Source organism: Heptranchias perlo, unplaced genomic scaffold (genome assembly GCF_035084215.1).
Source record: "Heptranchias perlo isolate sHepPer1 unplaced genomic scaffold, sHepPer1.hap1 HAP1_SCAFFOLD_60, whole genome shotgun sequence".
NCBI classification, from domain to species: domain Eukaryota; kingdom Metazoa; phylum Chordata; class Chondrichthyes; order Hexanchiformes; family Hexanchidae; genus Heptranchias; species Heptranchias perlo.
In genome coordinates, this window is record NW_027139623.1 from 117,461 (window position 1) to 140,860 (window position 23,400).

The following is a 23,400-nucleotide window of genomic DNA, read 5'->3' on the forward strand; positions in this document are numbered from 1 at the left end:
CATTTGGAGCACGTGTGAGGACTGGGCCTCTCGTTGTCCGGGAGAGACAGAGCGGAAAGCCCACTTTTTTATTCTAAAGTTGAAGCGTTTTTTCCTGAGGGGATGCAGCTCAGTGGAAGAGCGCATGCTTTGCATGTAAAATCCCGGGTTCAATCCCCGGCATCTCCAAAAGGACCCTCTTGTCCTCACCTCACCTTCACACACAAGGACAGGAAAGGGTTTCTTCACCTCGAGAAAAACCGAACGCTCTGCACACGATAAAATTCGTTGGAAGCACGCACGCGCCTTTGAAATGGCTCCCATCCCGGGGCTGGAGAGCGGGCCCAGTAATAATAACAGAGAAAATAGGATCACGAGTCGGACATTCGGCCGCTTCGAGCCTGCTCCGCCATTATATATGATCATGGCTGATCCTCCATCTCAATACCACATTTCCGCTCTCTCTCCATATTCTTTGTTGCCTTCTGTGTGTACAAATCTGTCTTTCTTAAATATATTCAGTGACTTGGCCTCCACAGCCTTCTGTGGGAGAGAATTCCACAGGTTCACCACCCTCTGAGTGAAGAAATAGATTATTCCCAGTTTCACAGATCGGGGAGGAGCAGCGGACAGGCGTTCAGACCACACAGAGGTGGGAATAGTCTGGATGTTAGGCGGTTCTTATTTTCCCAGAGAGTACTGAGTCTCTGGAATGCATTGCCGGCTGGTGTGGTGGGTGCTGACTCTCTCTTTGCCTTCTGGATGGATCTGGACCGGTTCTTGACTGAGGCAGAGATCGCATCGTATAGAAGTTGAGTGGTTTTACAGTAAACCGACACATGGTCAGTGTGATCCACTGAACTCTACTCGATCGCCCGAAGGAGTCGGGGAGGAATTTCCCAGAAATTCCCCTCCTTATTGGCGCTGGATTTGTTTCTAGTTTGTCGCCGCTCCCAGGAGATTACATGTTTCCGGTGGGAGTGGCGGGTGTTGTCGGTGGGAAGTGTCCAGCCACGATGCTCCAGGCATGTGGGGCAGGATTGATGAACCAACTGGTCTTTTCCTGACCACCATGTCCGTCTGTAACCCCAGATCGTCAAGGTGTTTTCAGTGAAGTGATCTTTAAACACAAAACCACACCTGGGGCAAGTCTTGCATCCGTCTATAGTGAAATTATCCTCAATGCTGTCTGTGTCTCACCTTGCCCTCCTCTGAAGCTCAGGGACTCGAAATATTTTTGCCGGCCTCTGCCACAATGTGCCTGAGGATTTCGAGTCCCGTCCAACCGTAAACAAAGTGACTGATATCGGGAGCGTTCGAAAAATGTGCCATGAAATAGTAAGGGTGGTTACAGCACGGTTCAAGGAGTCTCTCCCCACTTTCCCAGCCTTTCTTCCCAACTCCACCTTTCTCATTAGACTAAGTGCCGAGGTCTGGTTTCTTCCGGTCACCCGCAGTTGTATCAGGTCCGCAAATTTCATCTTTAATTGTCAGGTTGGAGCAGAAAACTAGATGATTTTAAGCCAAGTATACAAAGTGTCAGCACTCACCACACCAGCCGGCAATGCATTCCAGAGACTCACTATTCTCTGGGAAATGAAGAGCCGCCTAACATCCAGACTATTCTTCCCTCTGTGTGGTCCAAACGCCTGTTCCCTGCTCCTCCCCAATCTTTGAAACTGGAAATAATCTATCATCTGGCAGTCCCACCATGGGTGGTCTCATAAAATGAGAACAATAAGTTCTTCATTGCTTTGTTACCTATTTATTTTATCTGGGGATGTAGCTCAGTGGTAGAGCGCATGCTTCGCATGTATGAGGTCCTGTGTTCAATCCCCAGCATCTCCAAAAATATTTTTCATCAAAATTACGCACGGAAAGGCGAATCGCGCTTTCTGAGCGCAGCGAGTTCCAACTTCTGAGGCTCCACAAGCATGAAATTGTCCCGGAGCAGGACTTCATCTCACGGTCCCCTCAGCAGCTCAGCTCACAGCAGCCGCTGGTTGACCGGAATGTGTGACGGTGCAATGCCGAGCGAGCAGTCCCAGCTCTTGTTTGACACTGTGTCATTCATCCATCTCACTTTATGATTCAGAGGTTGGATGTCAGCCTCGTCACTGACTATTGGCAATGGTATTTTTTTTATTTCCGCTGACTTTTTTGTTGGAAAGTTCAAAGTAAAGAGGAGCAGAAACCCCGTGAACTGAAGCAGAGGTTGAACATTGTGAGCACGTGGTATGACTGAGCATCTCCTTGTCCGGGGAGACGGAGCGGAAATCTCAATTGTTTATTCTAAAGTGAAGCGAGTTTGGCTGTGGGGATATAGCTCAGTGGTAGAGCGCATGCTTTGCATGTATGAGGTCCCGGGTTCAATCCCCGGCATCTCCAAACGCTTTATGTTTCGAATTTTGAAAAGACCCTCTTGTCCTCACCTCACCTTCACACACAAGGACAGGAAAGGGTTTCTTCACCTCGAGAAAAACCGAACGCTCTGCACACGGTAAAATTCAATGGAAGCACGCACGCGCCTTTGAAATGCCTCCCATCCCGGGGCTGGAGAGCGGGCCCAGTGATAATAACAGAGAAAATCGGATCACGAGTCGGCCATTGGGCCCTCCGAGCCTGCTCCGCCATTATTTCCGATCATGGCTGATCCTCCATCTCAATACCATATTCCCGCTCTCTCTCCATACGGTTTGATGCCTTCTGTGTGCAGAAATCTCTCTTTCTTAAATATATTCAGTGACTTGGCCTCCACAGCCTTCTGTGGTAGAGAGTTCAACACCCTCTGAGTGAAGAAATAGATTATTCCCAGTTTCACAGATCGGGGAGGAGCAGCGGACAGGTGTTCAGACTACACAGAGGGATGGAATAGTCTGGATGTTAGGCGGTTCTTCTTTTCCCAGAGAGTACTGAGTCTCTGGAATGCATTGCCGGCTGGTGTGGTGGGTGCTGACTCTCTCTTTGCCGTCTGGATGGATCTGGACCAGTTCTTGACTGAGGCAGAGATCGCATCATATAGAAGGTGAGTGGTTTTACAGTAAACCTACACATGGTCAGTGTGATCCACTGAACTCGATTCGATCGCCCGAAGGAGTCGGGGAGGGATTTCCCAGAATTTCCCCTCCTTATTGGCGCTGGATTTGTTTCTGGTTTGTCGCCGCTCCCAGGAGATTACATGTTTCCGGTGGGTGGGGCGGGTGGTGTCGGTAGGAAGTGTCCAGTCACGATGCTCCAGGCATGTGGGGCAGGATTGATGAACCAACTGGTCTTTTCCTGACCATCATGTCCGTCTGTAACCTCAGCTCGTCAAGGTGTTTTCAGTGAAGTGATCTTTAAATACAAAACCACACCTGGGGCAAGTCCTGCATCCGTCTATATTGAAATTATCCTCAATGCTGTCTGTGTCTCACCTTGCCCTCCTCTGAAGCTCAGGGACTCGAAATATTCTTGCCGGCCTCTGCCACAATGTGCCTGAGGATTTCTCGTCCCGTCCAACCGTAAGCAAAGTGACTGATAACGGGAGCGTTGGAAAAATGTGCCCTGAAATAGTAAGGGTGGTTCCAGCACGGTTCAAGGAGTCTCTCCCCACTTTCCCAGCCTTTCTTCTCAACTCCCCCTTTGTCATTAGACTAAGTGCCGAGGCCTAGTTTCTTCCGTTCACCCACAGTTGTATCAGGTCAGCACATTTCATCTTTAATTGTCAGGTTGGAGCAGAAAACTAGATGATTTTAAGCCAAGAATACAAAGTGTCAGCACTCACCACACCAGCCGGCAATGCATTCCAGAGACTCACTATTCTCTGGGAAATGAAAAGCCGCCTAACATCCAGACTATTCTTCCCTCTGTGTGGTCGAAACGCCTGTTCCCTGCTCCTCCCCAATCTTTGAAACTGGAAATAATCTGTCATCTGGCAGTCCCACCATGGGTGGTCTCATAAAATGAGACCAATAAGTTCTTCATTGCTTTGGTACCTATTTATTTTATCTGGGGATGTAGCTCAGTGGTAGAGCGCATGCTTCGCATGTATGAGGTCCTGGGTTCAATCCCCAGCATCTCCACAAATATTTTTCATCGAAATTACGCACGGAAAGGCGAATCGCGCTTTCTGAGCGCAGCGAGTTCCAACTTCTGAGGCTCCACAAGCATGAAATTGTCCCGGAGCAGGACTTCATCTCACGGTCCCCTCAGCAGCTCAGCTCACAGCAGCCGCTGGTTGACCGGAATGTGTGACGGTGCAATGTCGAGGGAGCAGTCCCAGCTCTTGTTTGACGCTGTGTCATTCATCCATCTCACTTTATGATTCACAGGTTGGATGTCAGCCTGGTCACTGACGATTGGCAATTGTATTTTTTTATTTCCGCTGACTTTTTTTTTCGGAAAGTTCAAAGTAAAGAGGAGCAGAAACCCCGTGAACTGAAGCAGAGGTTGAACATTGTGAGCTCGTGGAACGACTGGGCATCGCGTTGTCCGTGAGAGACAGACCGGAAAGCCCACTTTTTTGTTCTAAATTTGAAGTAGTTTTGATGAGGGGATGTACCACAGTGGAGGAGCGCATGCTTTGCCTGCATGAGATCCCGGGTTCAATCCCCAGCATCTCCAAGCGCTTTATGTTTCACATTTTGAAAAGACCCTCTTGTCCTCACCGCACCTTCACACAGAAGGACAGGAAAGGGTTTCTTTTCCTCGAGAAAAACCGAACGCTCTGCACACGAAAAAATTCAACGGAAACACGCACGCGCCTCTGAAATGGCTCCCATCCCGGGGCTGGAGAGCGGCCCCAGTAATAATAACAGAGAAAATAGGATCACGAGTCGGACATTCGGCCCTTCGAGCCTGCTCCGCCATTGGACATGATCATGGCTGATCCTCTATCTCAATACCCCATATTCCCGCTCTCTCTCAATACCCCTTGATGCCTTCTGTGTGTAGAAATCTCTCTTTCTAAAATATATTCAGTGACTTGGCCTCCACAGCCTTCTGGGGTGGAGAATTCCACAGGTTCACCACCCTCTGAGTGAAGAAATAGATTATTCTTAGTTTCACAGGAGCAGCGGACGGGCGTTCAGACTACACAGAGGTGGGAATAGCATGGACGTTAGGCTGTTCTTCATTTCCCAGAGAGCAGTGAGTCTCTGGAATGCATTGCCGGCTGGTGTGGTGGGTGCTGACTCTCTCTTTGCCTTCTGGATGCATCTGGACCAGTTCTTGACTGAGGCAGAGATCGCATCATACAGAAGGTGAGTGGTTTTACAGTTAACCTACACATGGTCAGTGTGATCCACTGAACTCGATTCGATCGCCTGAAGGAGTCGGGAAGGAATTTCCCAGAATTTCACCTCCTTATTGGCGCTGGATTTGTTTCTAGTTTGTCGCCGCTCCCAGGAGATTACATGTTTCCGGTGGGAGGGGCGGGTGGTGTCGGTAGGAAGTGTCTGGTCACGATGCTCCAGGCATGTGGGGCAGGATTGATGAACCAACTGGTCTTTTCCTGACCATCATGTCCGTCTGTAGCCCCAGATCGTCAAGGTGTTTTCAGTGAAGTGATCCTTAAAAACAAACACACACCAGGGGCAAGTCCTGCATCCGTCCATAGTGAAATTATCCTCAATGCTGTCTGTATCTCACCTTACCCTCCTCTGAAGCTCAAGGACTGGAAATATTCTTGCCGGCCTCTGCCACAATGTGCCTGAGCATTTCTAGTCCCGTCCAACCGTAAGCAAAGTGACTGATAACGGGAGCGTTCGAAAAATGTGCCCTGAAATCGGAAGGATGGTGACAGCACAGCCAAAGGAGGCTCTCCCCCTCTCCCAGCCTTTCTTCTCAACGCCCCCTTTCTCATTGCTCTGAGTGCCGAGGCCTGGTTTCTTCCGTTCACCCACAATTATATCAGGTCCGCAAACTTCATGTTTAATTGTCTGGTTGGAACAGAAAATGAGATGAATTGAAGCCCAAAAAAAAACCTTATGTGGCCTCATAAAATGAAGGAGATCAGCTCTTCGTTGGAATGCACTTCTATCTGGGGATGTAGCTCAGTGGTGGAGCGCGTGCTTTACATGTATGAGGGCCTGGGTTCAACCCCCGGCATCTCGAAAGCTATTTTTTCACCAGAATTACCCACAGAAAGACAAATTTTGATTTCGGTGTGCCGCGAATTTCAATCTCTGAGGCTCCACAAGCATCAAATTGCCCCTGAGCAGGATTTCATCTCACGGTCTCCTCAGCAGCTGAGCTCACAGCAGCCGCCGACTGATCGGAATGTGTGACGGTGCAATGTCCAGCGAGCATTTGGACCAACAGCGACCTGAAACAGAAATGCTGGTCGGCACAGCCCGAGGAGACTCACCTCGCCCCCAGACTTTCTTCGCAACACTCCCTTTCTCATTTCTCTGAGTGACGAGACCTGGTTTCTTCTGTTCACCCACCGGTTACGGTAATATCGTGGTTAGGTTACTGGACTAGTAATCCAGAAATCCTCGATTAATAATCTCGCGTCATGAATTCAAATCCCGCCACGGCAGCTGCGGAATTCAATTTCAACTAATTAAAAATTGAATTAATTAAATAAAATCTGGAATTAAAATACTAGTATCAGGTCCGCAGACCTCAAGTATCTAAAAAGAGGAAATGCTTTTCAGCACAGTAAATCCTCGGGTTTCCTTCGGAAAGTGAGGCACTCAGTCCTTTTACACTTGGTTCGAGGTCGTTATTATCTGGTGATGGAGCTCAGTGAATGACCGTATGCTTCGCGTGTATGAGGTCTCAGGTTCTATGCCCAAACACTTTACATTTTGAATTCTGGTCAGTCGGCGGCTGTTATGAGCTGAGCTGCTGAGGGGACCGTGAGATGAAGTCCTGCTCCGGGACAATTGAATGTTTGTCTCAGAAGTTGGAACTCGCTTCGCTCTGAAAGCACGATTCGTCTTTCTGTGGGACATTCTGGTGAAAATAAATGGTGGAGGTGTTAGATATTGAACCCAGAAATATGTACACGCAAAGCAGGCGCTATACCACTGAGCTACAACCCCGAATCCAATAGAACTATAACCAAGGGTAGAAGGACTGAGTGTTCACTGTCTTAAGACCACCCAATGATTTACTGGGCTGAAAATCATCTCCTCTTGTGCGCCAAGCGTACAACAGCCACGTTGTCCCGTTGCGGACGGTTGGACGGGACTAGAAATTCTCAGGCGCATTATAGCAGAGGCCTGCAATAATATTTTGCGCCCTTGAGCTTCAGAGGAGAATAACGTGAGACACAGAGACATTGAGTCTCGTTTCACTAAAGACAGACGCAGGACATGCCCCAGGAGTGGGTTTGTGTGAAGATCGTTTCGTTGAAAATATCTTGACGAGCTGGGGATGTAGACGAACATACGGAAATGACGGGCAGTAAAAGACCAGCTGGTCCATCAAGCCTGCCCCTCACTCGCGATGGCTGGAGCTTCATTACTGACACTTACTCCCCCTCACCCCGCCCGCAGCCGTGGAATCTCCTGGGAGAGGCAAAGATCCTGAGAAAAATCCAGGGCCTTTAAGGGATAGAATACACTGGAAAATTCCTCCCTGACCGCCTCAGGTGATCGAAAGCAGTCCAGGGGATCACATGGAATGTACGTACACTAACTGTGAACCCTCTTACCTTTTATATGTTGTGACCTCTGCCCCAGCCAAAAACCGGTCCAGCTCCCTGGAGAAGGCAGACAGAGAGTCAGCACGCACCGCACCAGCCAGCAACGCATTCCAGAGGCTCGCTACTCACTGCGAAAAGAAGAACCGCCTAACCTCCAGCCTATTCCAACCTCCGTGTAGTCTAAACTCTTGTCCCAGGTCCTCCCCAATCTGTCAAAGTGGAATAATCTCTCACTGGGCCCGTAATCCAGCCCTGGGTTCGGAACCATTGAATGCTATCCTCTGCCGAGCATTAGGTTTTTCTCGAGGTAACGAAAGTCTTGCTTGTCCTTGTGTTTAAAGGTGAGGCTCTTTCCACAATCGTTTCCAAAATTCGGAACATAAATAGTGAGCAGGATAGTAGCACACTTCAGGAGGACATAGACAGACTGTTGAAATGGGCAGACACATGGCAGTTGCAAATTAACGTGGATAAGTCTGAATTGATGCACATTAGGAGGAGCCACATGTCGAGGCAGTAGAATCTAAATGGTACTATTTTGAGGGGGCGCAAGAGCGGAGGAATCTGGAAGTGCATATTGACAAATCTTTGAAAGTGGCAAGGCAAGTTGGGAACTCGGTTATGAAAGTGAATGGGACCCTTGCCTTTCTAAATAGGGGCAATGAATACAAACACCACGAAGACACGCTGAACCTTTACAAATCGCTGGTTAGGCCTCAGCTTGATTATTGTGTACAATATTGGGCACTCCACTTAAGGAAGGATGTCGAGGGCTTGGAGGGGGTACCGAGGAGGTTTACCAGGAGGATACCAGGGATGAGGGACTTCAGTTATGTGGAGAGATTGGAGAATCTATGATTGTTCTCCTTAGAGCAGAGAAGATTAATGGGAGACCTAATAGAGGTGTTCAAAATAATGAGGGGTTTTGGTAGAGCAAATGGGGAGAAACTGTTTCCACTGGCAAGTGGGTCGGAAACCAGGGGTCAGAGATTTAAAATAATTGATAAAGGAAGTAGAGGGGAAATGAGGAGACATATTTTCCCATCCTCGCTGACAAAAACAAGTTGCTGGAACTTTTCGCTCTGTTTCTTTCCCATGGTTCAAACAAATTGATCCAGCAGCATCTGATGTTTACGACAGTATCCCACAGACTTTTTCGGTCTATCTCGGCAGCTGTCTTAACTTTAACCTCGCCGCTTACCTCAGTTCAAGTACACCGTCTCATTGAGGCTTCTAAACAATCTGAAGCAATAATAAAACCTTTCAAACTTGCCTCCCCGGAATGCAGTCTTGAACAGACAAGTCTAATAGTTCTGTGTTCCATACTGAGCTGAACCAAACTCTGCTCCTTTAGCAAGTGAAAGATCCATATTAAAAGGTCCAAAATCCTTCAAGGTGTAATCATACATTTAAACGAGCGTTTAATACTGAGCCTAAGCTCGTATCAGGCCTCCAAGTTGGGGGAGCACCTGGGCAACAGTGACCACAGTGTCATAAGGCTTCGAGTGACAGGTAGAACCAAAGGTAGTGAAAATGTACAACTCATTCCAGATTTCATTATGGCAAACTTCACTAAAATGGCAGAAGATTTGGAACAAATTAATTCGCTAACACAACTGAGTGGTGATGAAACCGATGTAGAATATATGTGGGAAGTTTCTTAAAACAAGATCAAAAATGTGGAAGAAAAATATGTGTCCACATTCTAAAAAAAGGAATGTGGTAAGAGAGGGAAAGTTGGCTGACCGGTCATGTGCAAAGAGAAATGAGATGTAAACAAAAGCGTTTCGACAAACTAAAGGCATCGAATACTCAATTAAACAGAGTTAGGTACCGGGAATAGATCAAGGAAACTGAAGCTGCTTTAGATCAGATAAAGGGATAATGGAAAAGAGGATCAGAGAGAATTGTGGATGTTTTGGGAAAAGCGTTTTCAGTTTTGTGAAGAATCAGAGAACTGTCAAAGACTATATTGGATCACTGAAGGATGATCAAGGACAGGTTAAGAAGGACTCGCTGGGTATGGCGGAAATATTAAATGAGCACTTTGCATCCATCTGCTCACTTGAAGGAGATACTCGTCTGACATAATTTAATGATGATCATAATAAAACTGAACAATTTAACACAGATGAACGTTTTGTTTTGGAAAGAATTACGAAGCTTAAAATAGCTTGTGAATTTGTGCTGCACCCCCTGCAAGGCCAATATATCCTTCCTGAGGGTCAATGAACTGAAAGCAATATCTTCAGATGGGGTCTCACCACAGCTCCGTACAGCTATAACATAACTTCCACCCCTTTGCATTCCAGACCTCTTGAAATAAAGGCCATCATTCCATTAGCCTTTTAAATTATTTTTTGTACCTGTCCACTAGCTTTTATTGATTCCTGTACTTGGAGCCCTAAATCTCTCTGTTCCTCCACAGTTCCTAGCTTCTCACCATTTAGAACCTACTCTGATCAATCTTTCTTAGGTCTAAAGTGGATGATCTCACACTTTCCCACATTGAACTCCAATTGATTATTAAACATCACCCACTATTTTGTCCTTGTACAAGACCTTGGTCATGACTCAGTTTTAATACTTTGCCTAGTTTTGGTCTCCCCACATGGTTGGTGATACTGAGGCGTTGGATAGGGTGCAGGGGAAACCTTTCGATTCATTCCCAGTTTGAAACGTCTTATTTATCAAGATAGGCTAAAACAGCTGGGACTCTACACGTTAGAGAGCCGTAGATTAGGGGGTGATTTGATCAAAGTGTATAAGATGATGAAGGAAAAGATTGTGCTCGAGTAGACAGTTTGTGCCACTAAATAGGTTAAGTAGGAACATGGGTCAAATTTTTAAGCTGTACAAATCCAGATCTAGGTTAGACGTCAGGAAGTGATTCTTTTCACGGACAATAGTGAACATCTGGAACAGGCTGTCGGCTCGTGTAGTGGACGCCGATTCGCTGAATTCCTTCAAGCGAGAGCTGGAACTGTTTCTGGCTGGGGCGGAGATCACCTCGTACAAAAGGTATGTACTGCATTGAATTATCAGGGTCAGAGTGATCTACGGGGAGGACAAGCTTTCACAGATTCTGAAGTTTAGACAACAGGATGACAGGCAGAAGACAGTTTGTTGAGGTCAATCAAAACAATTCATGGCAGGTACGGTATCATAATGGTTATGTTACTGGACTAATAATCCAGAGGTCTTGACTAATAATCCGCGGTTATGAGTTCAAATCCCTCCACAGCAGCTGCGGAATTTAAATTCAATTAATTAGATAAAATCCTGAATAAAAAATGTAGTATCAATAAAAGTCGCCATGAAACTACCGGATTGTTGTAAAAACCCATCTGGGTCACTAATATCCTTCAGGGAAGAAAACCTACCGTCCTTACCCGGTCTGGCCTATATGTGACTTCAGACCCACAGCAATGTGGTTGATTCTTAATTGCCCTCTGAAATGGCCGAGCAAGCTACTCAGCAGTTTAAAAAAAAGTCATAATAAGAATAAAACCGGTCGGACCACGAGGCACCTGACACGACAAAGACAAACCAAGTCCAGTTCCACCGTGCAAATTCCTCCTCACTAACATCTGGGGACTTGTGCACAAATTAGGAGAGCTGTCCCACGGACTAGTCAAGCAACAGCCTGACATAGCCATAACTTTCAGCCAACGTCCCAGATTCTTCCATCACCATCCCTGGGTATGTCCTGTCCCACCGGCAGGACAGACCCACCAGAGGTGGCGGTAGAGTGATATACAATCAGGAGGGAGTGGCCCTGGGAGTCCTCAATATTGACTCTGGATCCATGAAATCTCATGGCATCAGGTCAAACAAGGGCAAGGAAACCGCCTGCTGATTACCACCTACCGTCCTCCCTCAGGTAATGCACCAGTCCTCCTCCATGTTGAGCACCACTTGGAGGAAGCATTGAGGGTAGCAAGAGGCACAGAATGTACACTGGGTGGGGGACTTCATTGTCCGTCACCAATCAGTAGCTCTGGTGCTCGGTCGCACCATTGCTGGCCGAGTCCTGAAGGACGTAGCTGCCAGACTGAGACTGCAGCAGATGTTGAGTGAACCAACACGAGGGAAAAACCTACTTGATCTCGTCCTCACCAATCTACCTGTCGTAGATGCATCTGTCCATGACAGTACTGGTAGGAGTGACCACCATCGCAGTCCCCGTGGAGACGAATTCCCGTCTTCGCACTGAGGACACCATCCAACGGGTATGTGTAGCACTATCACCGTGGTAAATGGGATAGATTCAGAACAGATCTAGCAGCTCAAAACTGGGCATCCACGAGGCGCTGTAGGCCATCAGCAGCAGAATTGTATTCCAGCACAATCTGTAACCTCATGGCCCGGCATATTCCTCACTCTACCATTACCAACAAGCCAGGGGAAACCCGCGACCTCTACTACCTAGCAGGTCAAGGGCAGCAGGCACATGGGAACAACACCACCTGCACGTTCCCCCTCCAACTCACACACCATCCCGACTTGGAAATATATCATTGTTCCTTTATCGTCGCTGGGTCAAAATCCTGGAACTCCCTACCTAACAGCACTGTGGGAGAACCTTCACCACACGGACTGCAGCGGTTCAAGAAGGCGGCTCACCACCACCTTCTCAAGGCCAATTCGGGATGTGCAATAAATACTGGCCTCGCCAGCGACGCCCATATCCCATGAACAAATATTAAAAACGAAGTGCTGCATATACTTTATTTGTTATTAATAAGTACAGTTAAGTCATGCTGATTGAATTTGTGAAGCCAATAATACCGATTGGTTTGTGAGTTTATTGGTGTGAAATGAAACAGTTTATCGATTGGGATCAGTTTAATCTTAACAAGTGTTTCCTGTGTCCGAATATTGAAAGATTGGTGAGGCGTGTGACTCATGTACAGAAACATGAATATCCATTTCCTGTTACACCCCTGGGTTACACGATCGCACTATTAAATATTGGACAACGCAAAAACACGAGTATCCATTTCGGATTATAAGGGGGAATTGTTGTTGCATCCCTTGGTTACACTGTCGCATTTTTAGATATTGTACAATACAGATACACAATTGTCTAGTTCAGATTAAATAACTATGGGCAGAAACCACTGGTGGAGGTAGTTTCTCGCGCCTTAACACTTATAGTATTATACAGAGTATGAATCAGAAAATTGGAGGAGCATGTAACAAGGGTAATGCAATAATCGTGTGGGACTTCAATCCTCATATAGACTGGGAAAACCAAATTGGCAAACGTAATTTGGAGGAAGAGTTCATGGAATGCATTCAAGACAGTTTTCTAGAACAACATTTCGAGGAACAAACTAGGGAACAGGCAATTTTAGATCTAGTATTGGGTAATGAGTCAGGGTTACTTCGTAATCTTATAATAAAGGATCCTCTGGGGAAGAGTGATCATAATATGATAGAATTTCATATTGAGTTTGGCAGTCATATATTTAAATCCGAAACTAACGTCTGAAAATTAAACAAGGACACTTATCAGGTATCAAGGGCTAGTTGGCTAAGGTAGATTCGGAAATTAGATTAAAAGAAAAGAATGTTGATAAGCAATGGTGAATATTTAAAGAAATGATTCTTAATTCTCAACAAATATACATTCCCTTGAGGAATAAAAACTCCAAAGGTAAAGTGATGCATGCGTGGCTAACGAGAGAAGCTAAGGGTAGCTTTCGATTAAAATAAGAGGCTTACAATGTTGCCAAAAAGATTAGTAAGCCCGTAGATTGGGAGGCTTTTAGAAATCAGCAAAGGATGACCAAGAAATTGATTAAGAGGAAGAAAATTGAATATAAGAGTTAACCAGCAAGGTATTTAAAACAGACTGTAAGAGCTGTTACAAGCTTTTAAAAAGGAAGCAATTGTCGAAAGTAAACGTGGGTACTTAGAGGCAGAGGCAGGATAAATACAAGGAAATGGCAAACACGTTAAACAAATATTTTGCATTCGTCTTCACAGTAGCATGCACAAAAAACATACCGGAAATATCTGGGGAGGCGAGGGTCTAATGAGGGTGAAGATCTCAAAGTAATTAAGATTAGTAAAGAAAAAGTACTGGAGAAAATAATGGGACTAAAAACCAACAAATCCCGTAGACCTGATAGCCTATATATTGAGTTTTAGAAGAGGTGGCTGCAGAGTTAGTGGATGCATTGGTTTTGATCTTCCAGAATTTCCTAGATTCTATAAAAGTCCCGGTGGATTGGAAGGTAGCAGATGTAACCCCGCCATACACGAAAGGAGGGACAGAGAAAACAGGGAACTACAGGCTAGTTAACCTGACATCAGTAGTAAGGAGAATGCTAGATTCTATTATAAGGGCGTAGTAACAGGGCACTTAGAAAATCATGATATGATTAGGCAGAGTCAATACGGTTTTATGAAAGGTGTTTTGCAAATCTATTGGAGTTTTGTTAGGGTGTAACTAGCAGGGTACATAAGGGGGAACCAATGGATGTTTATTTGAATTTTCAAAAGGCATTCGATAAGGTGCCACACAAGAGGCGGTTACACAAGATAAGGGCTCATGGGATTGGGGGGTAATATATTAGCATGGATTGAGGATTGGTTAACGGACAGAAAACAGAGAGTAGGAATAAATGGTTCATATTTGGTTTGTCAGGTTGTAACTAGTGGGGTGCGGCAAGGGTCAGTGCTTGGGCTTCAGCTGTTTACAATACATAACAATGACCTAGATGAGGAGGCCGAGTGTAATGTATCCACGTATGCTGATGATACGAAGGGGGGGGGGGGGGGGGGGGGGGGGGGGGTTGGGTGGTTGGGAGTAAACTGTGAGGAGGACGCAAAGTGGCTGCAAATGGATATAGGCAGGTTAAGTGAGTGGGCGAGAAGTTGGCGGCTGGAGTATAATGTGAGGAACTGTGAAATTATCCACTATTATAGTAAGAATTGAAAAACGGAATACTTTTTAGAAGGTGAGAGACTAAGAAATGTTGGTATGTAGAAGGACTTAGGTGTCATTGCACATGAATCACAGAAAAATTGACATGCAGGGACAGCAAGCAATTTGGAAAGCAAACGGTATGTTGGCCTCTATTGCACGGTGGGTGGAGTATGAGAGTAAGGAGGACGTGCTGCAATGATATTGGGCTCTTATGAGACTACAACTGGAGTATTGTGCACAGTTTTGGTCTCCTTATCTAAGGAAGGATATACTTGCCTTAGAGGCGGTGCAACGAAGATTCACTAGTTTGAATCCTTGGATGAGAGGGTTGTCCCATGAGGGGAGATTGAATAGAATGGGCCTATATTACCTGGAGTTTAGAAGAATGATAGGGGATCTCATTGAAACATATTGGATTCTGATGGGGCTTGACAGGATAGATGCTGAGAGGCTGTTCCTCTGTCTGGAGAGTCCAGAACTAGAGGTCATAGTCTCAAGATAAGGGGTCGGCCATTTAGGACCAAGATAAGGAAAGATTTCTTCACTCAGAGGGTAGTGAATGTTTGGAATTCTCTAACCCATCAATAGATTTTTGGGCACTAAGGGAAACAAGGGATAAAGGGATCGGATGGGAAAGTGGAATTGAGAAAGAAGATCAGCCATGATCTGATTGAATGATAGAGCAGGCTTGAGGGGCCGTATGGCCTACTCCTGCTCCTATTCTTATGTTCTTATGTTTGTATGAGAGTTAGAGAGACACTGAAAGAGAAACAGAAATGGACTGGTACAAACTCGGATCGGTAGATTGGTTGGATGGCTTTCAGATTGGAGGATGTGGGATGTAGTTTTGAGAAACATTTATTCAATATTTTAAAATAAGACACCAGTTTTTAAACACAACACGATCTGCATCCCTGTTTTACTTCTGCAACTTCTGACCTGGCAAATGTAATGAATGCAGATCCGTGAGAGATGATGCACTTTGAGAGGAACAACACGGAGAAGCAGTATAATCTAAATGGTACTATTTTCAGTGTGGTGGAAGAGCAGAGGGACCGGCGGTGGAGGGGGAGGGTGCATATTCACAAATCTTTAAAGGTGGCAGGACAAGTTGTTAAGGTGGCTAAGAAAGCGTATGGGATATTGGATTTGTAAATAGTGGCATTGAATACAAAAACAAGGAAGTCATGCTCGACCTTACAAAACACAAGTTCGGCCTCAGCTGGAGTATTGTAGTCAATTCTGGGCAGCACAACTCAGGAAGGATTCCAAGGTTTTGGAGAGGGTACAAATGGGATTTACAAAGATACCCGGAATGAGTTATGTGGAGAGATTGGGAAAGCTGGGATTGTTCTCCATACAACAGAAAAGGTTAAGGGGAGACATTATAGTGGTAGTCAAAATAATGAGGGGATTTGATGAAGAAAATAGGGATAAACTGTTTCCTGTGACAAGTGGGTCGGTAACCAGAGGTCACAGATTTAAAATAATTGAAAAAAGAACAAGAGTGGAAATGAAGAGAAATTTTTTTCACACAGAGTGTTGTTAAGATCTGGAACGCACTACCTGAAAGGGTGGTGGAATCAGATTCCATCGGAACTTTCAAAAGGCATTTGGACAATTGGACTTGAAGAGGACTAATTTGCAGGTTTATGGGGAAAATCTTGTGGTGTCGGACTAAATGGAACAGCTCTTTCAAAGAGCCGGCATAGGCACGGTGAACGGAATGGCCTCCTTCTGTGCTGGATGATTCAAACATTCAATGATTTTGTTTATTTCGTGGTCCTCTGTACAGTGTGTGCCCTTCCCAGTGAGGAGTGGTTCTCTGTAAAAATGTCCCAGTGCTGTGTTAACACAAAATGGTGGTCGACACTTGAATCAAAATCGCTGCATTTACATTAAAATAAAATGTCTCTCTCAGTCCGTATCGCACTCTCTGTACTCTACGGCCCATGTGTGCGTGTCAGTGTCAACTCGTATACATGTACAGTAGACAGTGGGTAAATGGGAACGATTCATTCCTGTCAGGTACTGCAGATCACATCTCTGTCTCAGTGTCAGCTCCTGCACTGGAGCTAAACACAGCGGGTAAAAGGGAACGAATCATTCCTGTCTGGTCATGTACGATCCGTGTATGGTTACTGGAGAGGTTACAAAGGCATGTCTGAGGGTTTCAGTAGTAGATGGGCAGGACAGTGGGACGGTTATTATTATGGACACGGAAGTAGACGGTCTTTGCGATGGAGAGGAGAGAGTTTCAGAAGCTCAGCTCGAGGTTGAATCGGTCGTCGAAGTTACGAACAGTCAGGATTAGCCTCAGATAAAAGCCCGGGATGGGGATGCAATCAGTGCAAGGATGTGAAGATCATGGGAACAAAGATCATGACTTTCGAATGGTAACTGGAGGAAATTGTGTCTCATTTAAATCCGGATGTCGGCCTGACAGCATAAAGACATTGGAAGGGTCAAGAGAGGCGGTGGTTTTGTCAGCGTAAATCTGAAAGCTGGTCCATGTCTGCGGACAATATCACCAAAGGGCATCATGTAGATGAGGAAGAGGAGAGAGCCAAGGATTGAACCTTTAGAGACATCAGAGATAACGGTGATAGGGTGGGAAGAGAAGCTTCTCCTGGCTATGATTGGATAGGTGAGTGGAACCAAGTGAGGGTAGTCCCACCAAAAGAGGCCAGAGTCAGGCGAATGAGGAGGTCACGGGTGGGTTTACTGCAGGTGTATGGGGAAATTTGCAGGGCTATGGGGCAAGAGCAGGGGAGAGCGACCAATTGGACAGCTCTTTCAAAGAGCCAGTTCAGGTGCGATGGGTCGAATGGCCTTCTGTGCAGTATAATTCTATCATTTTATGTGTCGGGGGAGGGTGCGGATGGTAGGCCATGGAACGATTTAAACCCAAGACTGAGAATTTCATCTGTAAGGCGATGTGGAACTGAGAGACAGTGAGGTTCAGTGATGGCAAACAGGACCTGGTGCTGGTCCGAAGGTGGAGAATGGGTGCCCGGCCAGGAGTGAACTGGAGGAATGGAGTCTGCGGGGACAGAGCCATGGATGAGGGTTTCAATGGCAATGGGCTGAGGAAGGAATGAAGGCGGGTGATGGAAGCACGGGGGTCAAATCGGGTCGTGAGCTTGGCTCAGTAACACAGGACCAATTTTACTGGAGCCATGAATCAAATGCAGAATAAACGGGGAAACATCTGCAGTAAAACAACGGAGAGAGGAATGGCAATCAAGCTCGTTCAGTATCCGACCCCTAATATCACCCACAGTCATTTCTCGGCTACAATCCTGAAAATGTCCGTTAACTCTGAAAGAGACACAAAATTCATATTTTAACTGGGAAACTGCAGGAACAGAGAGAAATGGGTCTGCTTGTGTCCTTGGATTCAGTGTACATTCAGCGTGCTTGGTTTCATTGGTCAGAACATTGAATACAGGAGTTGGGATGTCTTGTTGAAGTTGTACAAGACATTAGTACGGCCACACTTGGAATACTGTGTACAGTTCTGGTCACCCTGTTATAGAAAGGATATTATTAAACTAGAAAGAGTGCAGAAAAGATTTACTAGGATGCTACCGGGACTTGATGGTTTGACTTATAGGGAGAGGTTGGATAGACTGAGACTTTTTTCCCTGGAGAGTAGGAGGTTTAGGGGTGATCTTTAGAAGTCTATAAAATAATGAGGGGCATAGATAAGGTAGATAGTCAAAATCTTTTCCAAAAGGTTGGGGAGTCTATAACGAGGGGGCATAGATTTAAGGTGAGAGGGGAGAGATACAAAAGGGTCCAGAGGGGCAATTTTTTCACTCATAGGATGGTGAGTGTCTGGAACGAGCTGCCAGAGGAAGTAGTAGAGGCGGGTACAATTTTGTCTTTTAAATAGCATTTGGACAGTTACATGGGTAAGATGGGTACAGAGGGATATGGGCCAAGTGCAGGCAATTGGGACTAGCTTAGTGGTATAAACTGGGCGACATGGACATGTTGGGTCGAAGGGCCTGTTTCCATGTTGTAAACTTCTATGATTCTATGATTCTGTATACTGCAGTGAAATCGTTAACATTGATAAATGAATCGAAAGAAGTGAATACGGTCAATTCAATTATACGAAAATTCTAAATGAAGCCGCTCATTATTTTTGGATCAGTCCTGTATGAGCACAGCACGTAACTTTATTCCTGAGAGAGGTCTGATTCAATAATGACCTGGACTTTGAGATGTTTCTGTTATATCCAAGTCATTCTTTACATGGGATTCAAAGCTGCTGATGTAATATGTTTGTTCAAGTGACTGTAACTAATAGCAATGATCAGGTGTATATCCGTGTCAGTGAAGATTTAACCACTGTATAAATCAGGGCTTGTTGGAATGAATCATCTCACAGTACCTGACGGAGCTGCGGTTTCCAAGCCAAAAGAAACCACTACTTCTCACTGAAATGGGATATCCAGTAATATATCAGATAGAAGATATTTATTATCCTGTTCTTGCGGCCCTTGGAATTTCGGGTAAGCCGTTATCTCAGCTGTTAATGGTGTAAATCGGTGTTGACTGTGCTGCTGTACTGGGCACTTCATTTCTTCCAATGTGTTTTGCACAGCTGCCTGTTCTGTTCTGTCAATTGATGGAATGTCCTGTCTCAGCTCTTTCGGTCTTGTCGGAGTTACATTATATATGTAATGTACTTTGTGTATCCAACCCTGGGATTGTTGCTAGATTATTCTCTGTATTGAATGTATTGTTGAATAATGGGATGTCCTTAACTTCTAAACGTTCGAGGGTGCAGCAATTGTATTATATCTTTAATGAACTTTGTACATCCAACCCTGGAATTGTCACTGGATTATTGTGCTGATTGTATTGGAATCAGGTGTCTGGGCTGAGAGCTGGTATAAGATCATCAGGAGCTGTTAACAGTTTCCTGTTGTGGAACTAACCTGTCCTGGAATATTTTTCTATCAATGTGTTTTCAGTGATTGATAATGAGACAGCTCACGGTCTCAGTGCAACAAGAAGGCAGCGTAATGTCCTCCCTCCATAATAACATGCTTCAGTTTAACAGGGATTTCAATGTATTTATTGGTTATCACTGTTATGAATGATTATTTCATTGTGTGTGTGTGTATCTGACGCATCTCCAGCGGTCTGGCTATTGAACTGAGTTTATTGCTGATTCTTTCACATCTCATTCTCGGCTTCACTGTGGATGAATTCACTGTAAAATCCAATGTTTTGAGGTTATGTTGTATCAGTTTGCACTGTATCTGTTGGAATCATGAGCCCTTCTATTTATCTGTAAGATGAGAAGATAAGAAAATAAGATGAGAAGCAGCGGTGATGTTGGCGTTTTGTTAATTGAACAATGCCACCATCTAACGCTGTACTTTATAATTACAGGAGAAAGAATTTGAATTATTTTGAGGTGTATCTGGAACAGGCATTCGATTCTGTTTATTTCACGCATTGTAGATGAAACGAACAGTGTAGGTTAACAGGTGGAGACTTGGATGATCTGTAGAAACATTAAACTGTTCACAGAGGCTTCACCATTTAATAAACTGACACTGAGAATAGGATCGTTGGAACACGGGGCAGGTGAAGAGAATGTAGGCAAAGGCTGTTAGGATTGAATCGGATGTGAAAGGGGGCATTGAGAAAGAGAGTAGAGACTGTGCGGAGAGATGGAGAGGAGAGATAGAGGAAGGGACTGAGACGAAAAACGAGAGGGAAGGGAGAGAAGAAACGCGAGAAAGAGAGAGTGCGATAAACACAGAGGGAGGGTGAAAAGGAGAGACAAAGAGAGAGAGGGAGAGAGAGGTGAGAGAAGAGTGAGAGGCACAGAGAGATGGATAGAGAGAGAAACAGCGAGAGACACATGGAGAGGGGAGAGACAGAGAGAGAGGGAGAGACTGAGAGCGAGCGAAAGAAACAGCAGGGTGAACAATTGTTCGGAATGAACTGCTGAAACTTTCAGTACAATTATGAATAGGAAATGTGACTGGAATGTTTTATTAGGATGTTGTCAGAATGTAAGAGTTTTATTGTACTCCCTCCGGGTGTGTTTATCGCTATCAGATCCTCAGTCTGTTTAGGTGAATATTCCTTTTACTTATTTACTGAATAAGTAAACATGAATTGAAATGTATTTAAAGAATAGACTCAGTCATTTTTTAACCGTTATGAATTACTACGATATTGTATTCTAAAAGCTGTCTGTCAGATTAATCTAATAAACAACGAGGTTGATTTAATTAATACATTTTTAAATTTTAATTTAATTGAATGTGCAAAGTAAATTTATTGAACCCATTTTATAACAAACGAGCTGTTCCCTGACACCAATAACGACAGAAATCAATGGTTGAATTTATTGATTGGATTGTGTTCGTGGGACCTATAAAATAGATTTCCTCTAACACTCTGCTGCAGTCTCTCCCTGTGAATCCCAGCCTCTCCTCCCACTGCAATGAATCCTCTGTCTCGTCATCCGTTGCTTCATTTGATCCGCTTTCACAAACCATCTGCTCCTCACTCCCCTCCACCTCCTACATGTCCTTTTCCTTGTCTCCCTCCCAATCTCACTTACTGGCTCGGTCTCCAGCTGCCTTTCCCTGATTAGTGCCAATCCTTGTCGGCTCTCTTCACCCAGAGGAACAAACCAGTTGCACCCCCACTCCCCCGTCCGCTCAACTTCCCGACATTTCGCTCTCATTCCATGTACATCTGGAGCCCAAATCCGGCATTAATCCGCTGGAATCCCGATCGGTAAAACCCCTTCTCTTTCCCCATCGGCACTGCGCCCTCGCTCAGCCCTTCCAGGCGTTACGGCGCTCACCTTATTCACTTTCTATATCGATTTCCCAATTCATTATTGATCATTGTATTTAAAAACATCTCTCTGCCCGAAAGTGCTGCCCAGGTCAGTGAATCACTTTCCACGCTTCGATGCAGCAACAAAGCCTGAAATTTCACCCCAGATCCTCTCAAACTGCTGCTTTGGCTCCAGATCTGATCAGTAATTTCTCTCCTTCCTTTTCTCTCTCTTACAGTTAACTTGGTGGCGATTGTGATCCTGTCCCGAGGAAAGTGCGGACTCTCCAAATGTATCACTCGCTACCTGGTGGGAATGGCGGCGGCCGATCTCCTGGTCGTTATCACTGATCCGATATTGAGGGAAACGAGTATGATTTATTTCCCAGGTTCATTCCTGGACATTACTCCCGTGTGTAGTCTCGTTGACTTCCTGGTTTTTGCAACCACCGGCGTTTCTGTCTGGCTCACAGTCGCTTTCACCTTTGATCGATTTGTGGCCATTTGTTGTGAGAAGCTGAAAACTAAATATTGCACCGAGAAAACGGCGGCTGTGGTTCTGGGAACAGTGAGTGTGCTGAGCTGTTTGGAGAGTCTCCCCTGGTACTTTATATATAAACCTAAATTTATAATTGATAATGTTCCCTGGTTTTGTGTGCTTAAACCGAGCTTCAATACTTCCCCCGCATGGGTCGCATTTGAGTTGTTTCACCGCATTTTAACCCCTTGTGTCCCGTTCTGTCTGATTTTGCTGCTCAATGTTCTGACGGTCAGACGTATTTTAGTGTCTAGCCGAGTCCGCAGGGGACTCCGGGGTCACAGCAATGGAGAGAATCACAAGGATCCAGAGATGGAGAACCGAAAGAAATCCATCATTTTACTCCTCAGTATATCGGGCAGTTTTATATTGTTATGGGTGACACTGGTTGTAATTTCCATCTATCAGCGAATTACAAACAGTTATTCTTACTCCCCCACTGACCCTCTTTATATCACAGTACACATAGCAGGAATGCTGCAGATTCTCAGTTCCTGCACAAACACGTGTATTTATGTCCTGACTCAGACTAAATTCAGAGCGGAGCTGAAGAACGCGGTGAAATACCCACTGATTCTAATTGTTAAATTAGTTAAATTATAGTAAGTGCTGCAGGGTTTCAAGCACTAGAACTAAATCCCATTTCATATTCTTTCCCCTACACTTCCCACTAGACGGAAAATACATTTTATATTAGCAGCACTGAGCCGGGAAATGATCTTAAATCTGATTTTGGTATTATATTTTATTGATAATCTGACCTATTTAGGCAGGGTTTGTTCTGCGGGCGACACTTGAATTTTTGTTCAAAAAGACCACTCCAAAGAGCTCAGCTGGACTTCAACTAAATGGCCGCCCTTCACCGATAACAAAATGGGCAAACCTGGAAATCACAGTCACTGCTGTGCGTCTGATCAGAATGGTTTCACGCTATATAAATGGAGAGACAGAATGACAGCGATAAAAAGACAGACAGAGAGACAGAAGACAGGGTTACGTTATTGAACCAGGAGAGCCTGAGACACATGGGGCACAGGGGGAGCGGGAGACAGGCTATGAGGGGGAGCCTTTGGTTACATTATGGGACCAGTGACACTGAGACACACACACACACACACACACACACACACAGACTGTACAGTCAGGAGAAACGTGTCTCTTGTACGCACATTGATGTTGAATTGAGCTGAACTGTGCCACAATTTAATACGGGATTAAATATTCAATTCAAATCAGTTTTCTCCAGAGCTTCATAACTTTGCTTCAATATGCCTTGTCAGAAGTGGATAGAATGAGAGAGAGTGAAAGACGGTGAGAGTTAGAGGGAAAGAGAGAGACATAATGAGAGAGAGTGTGAGAGGGTGTTAGAGAGACGGAGAGAGAATAAGAGAGAGAGATAATGAGAGACAGTGCGAGAGGGTGATAGAGAGACAGAAAGAGTGAGAGAATGAGGGAGAGTGAGAGAGGTTGAGAGAGCGAAAGACA

At 45.2% G+C, this 23,400-nt stretch overlaps 3 non-coding genes across 3 annotated transcripts; all 3 read left to right on the forward strand.

Moving 5' to 3' along the window:
- Positions 1–1,755: 1,755 nt before the first annotated feature.
- On the forward strand, positions 1,756–1,827 carry trnaa-cgc (transfer RNA alanine (anticodon CGC)). Its single transcript has one exon. It is a non-coding gene; the product is annotated as a tRNA-Ala (tRNA).
- Positions 1,828–2,295: 468 nt separating this feature from the next.
- On the forward strand, positions 2,296–2,367 carry trnaa-ugc (transfer RNA alanine (anticodon UGC)). The gene has a single exon. It is a non-coding gene; the product is annotated as a tRNA-Ala (tRNA).
- A 1,601-nt stretch (positions 2,368–3,968) lies between these two features.
- trnaa-cgc (transfer RNA alanine (anticodon CGC)) lies at positions 3,969–4,040 on the forward strand. Its single transcript has one exon. It is a non-coding gene; the product is annotated as a tRNA-Ala (tRNA).
- Positions 4,041–23,400: the final 19,360 nt, after the last annotated feature.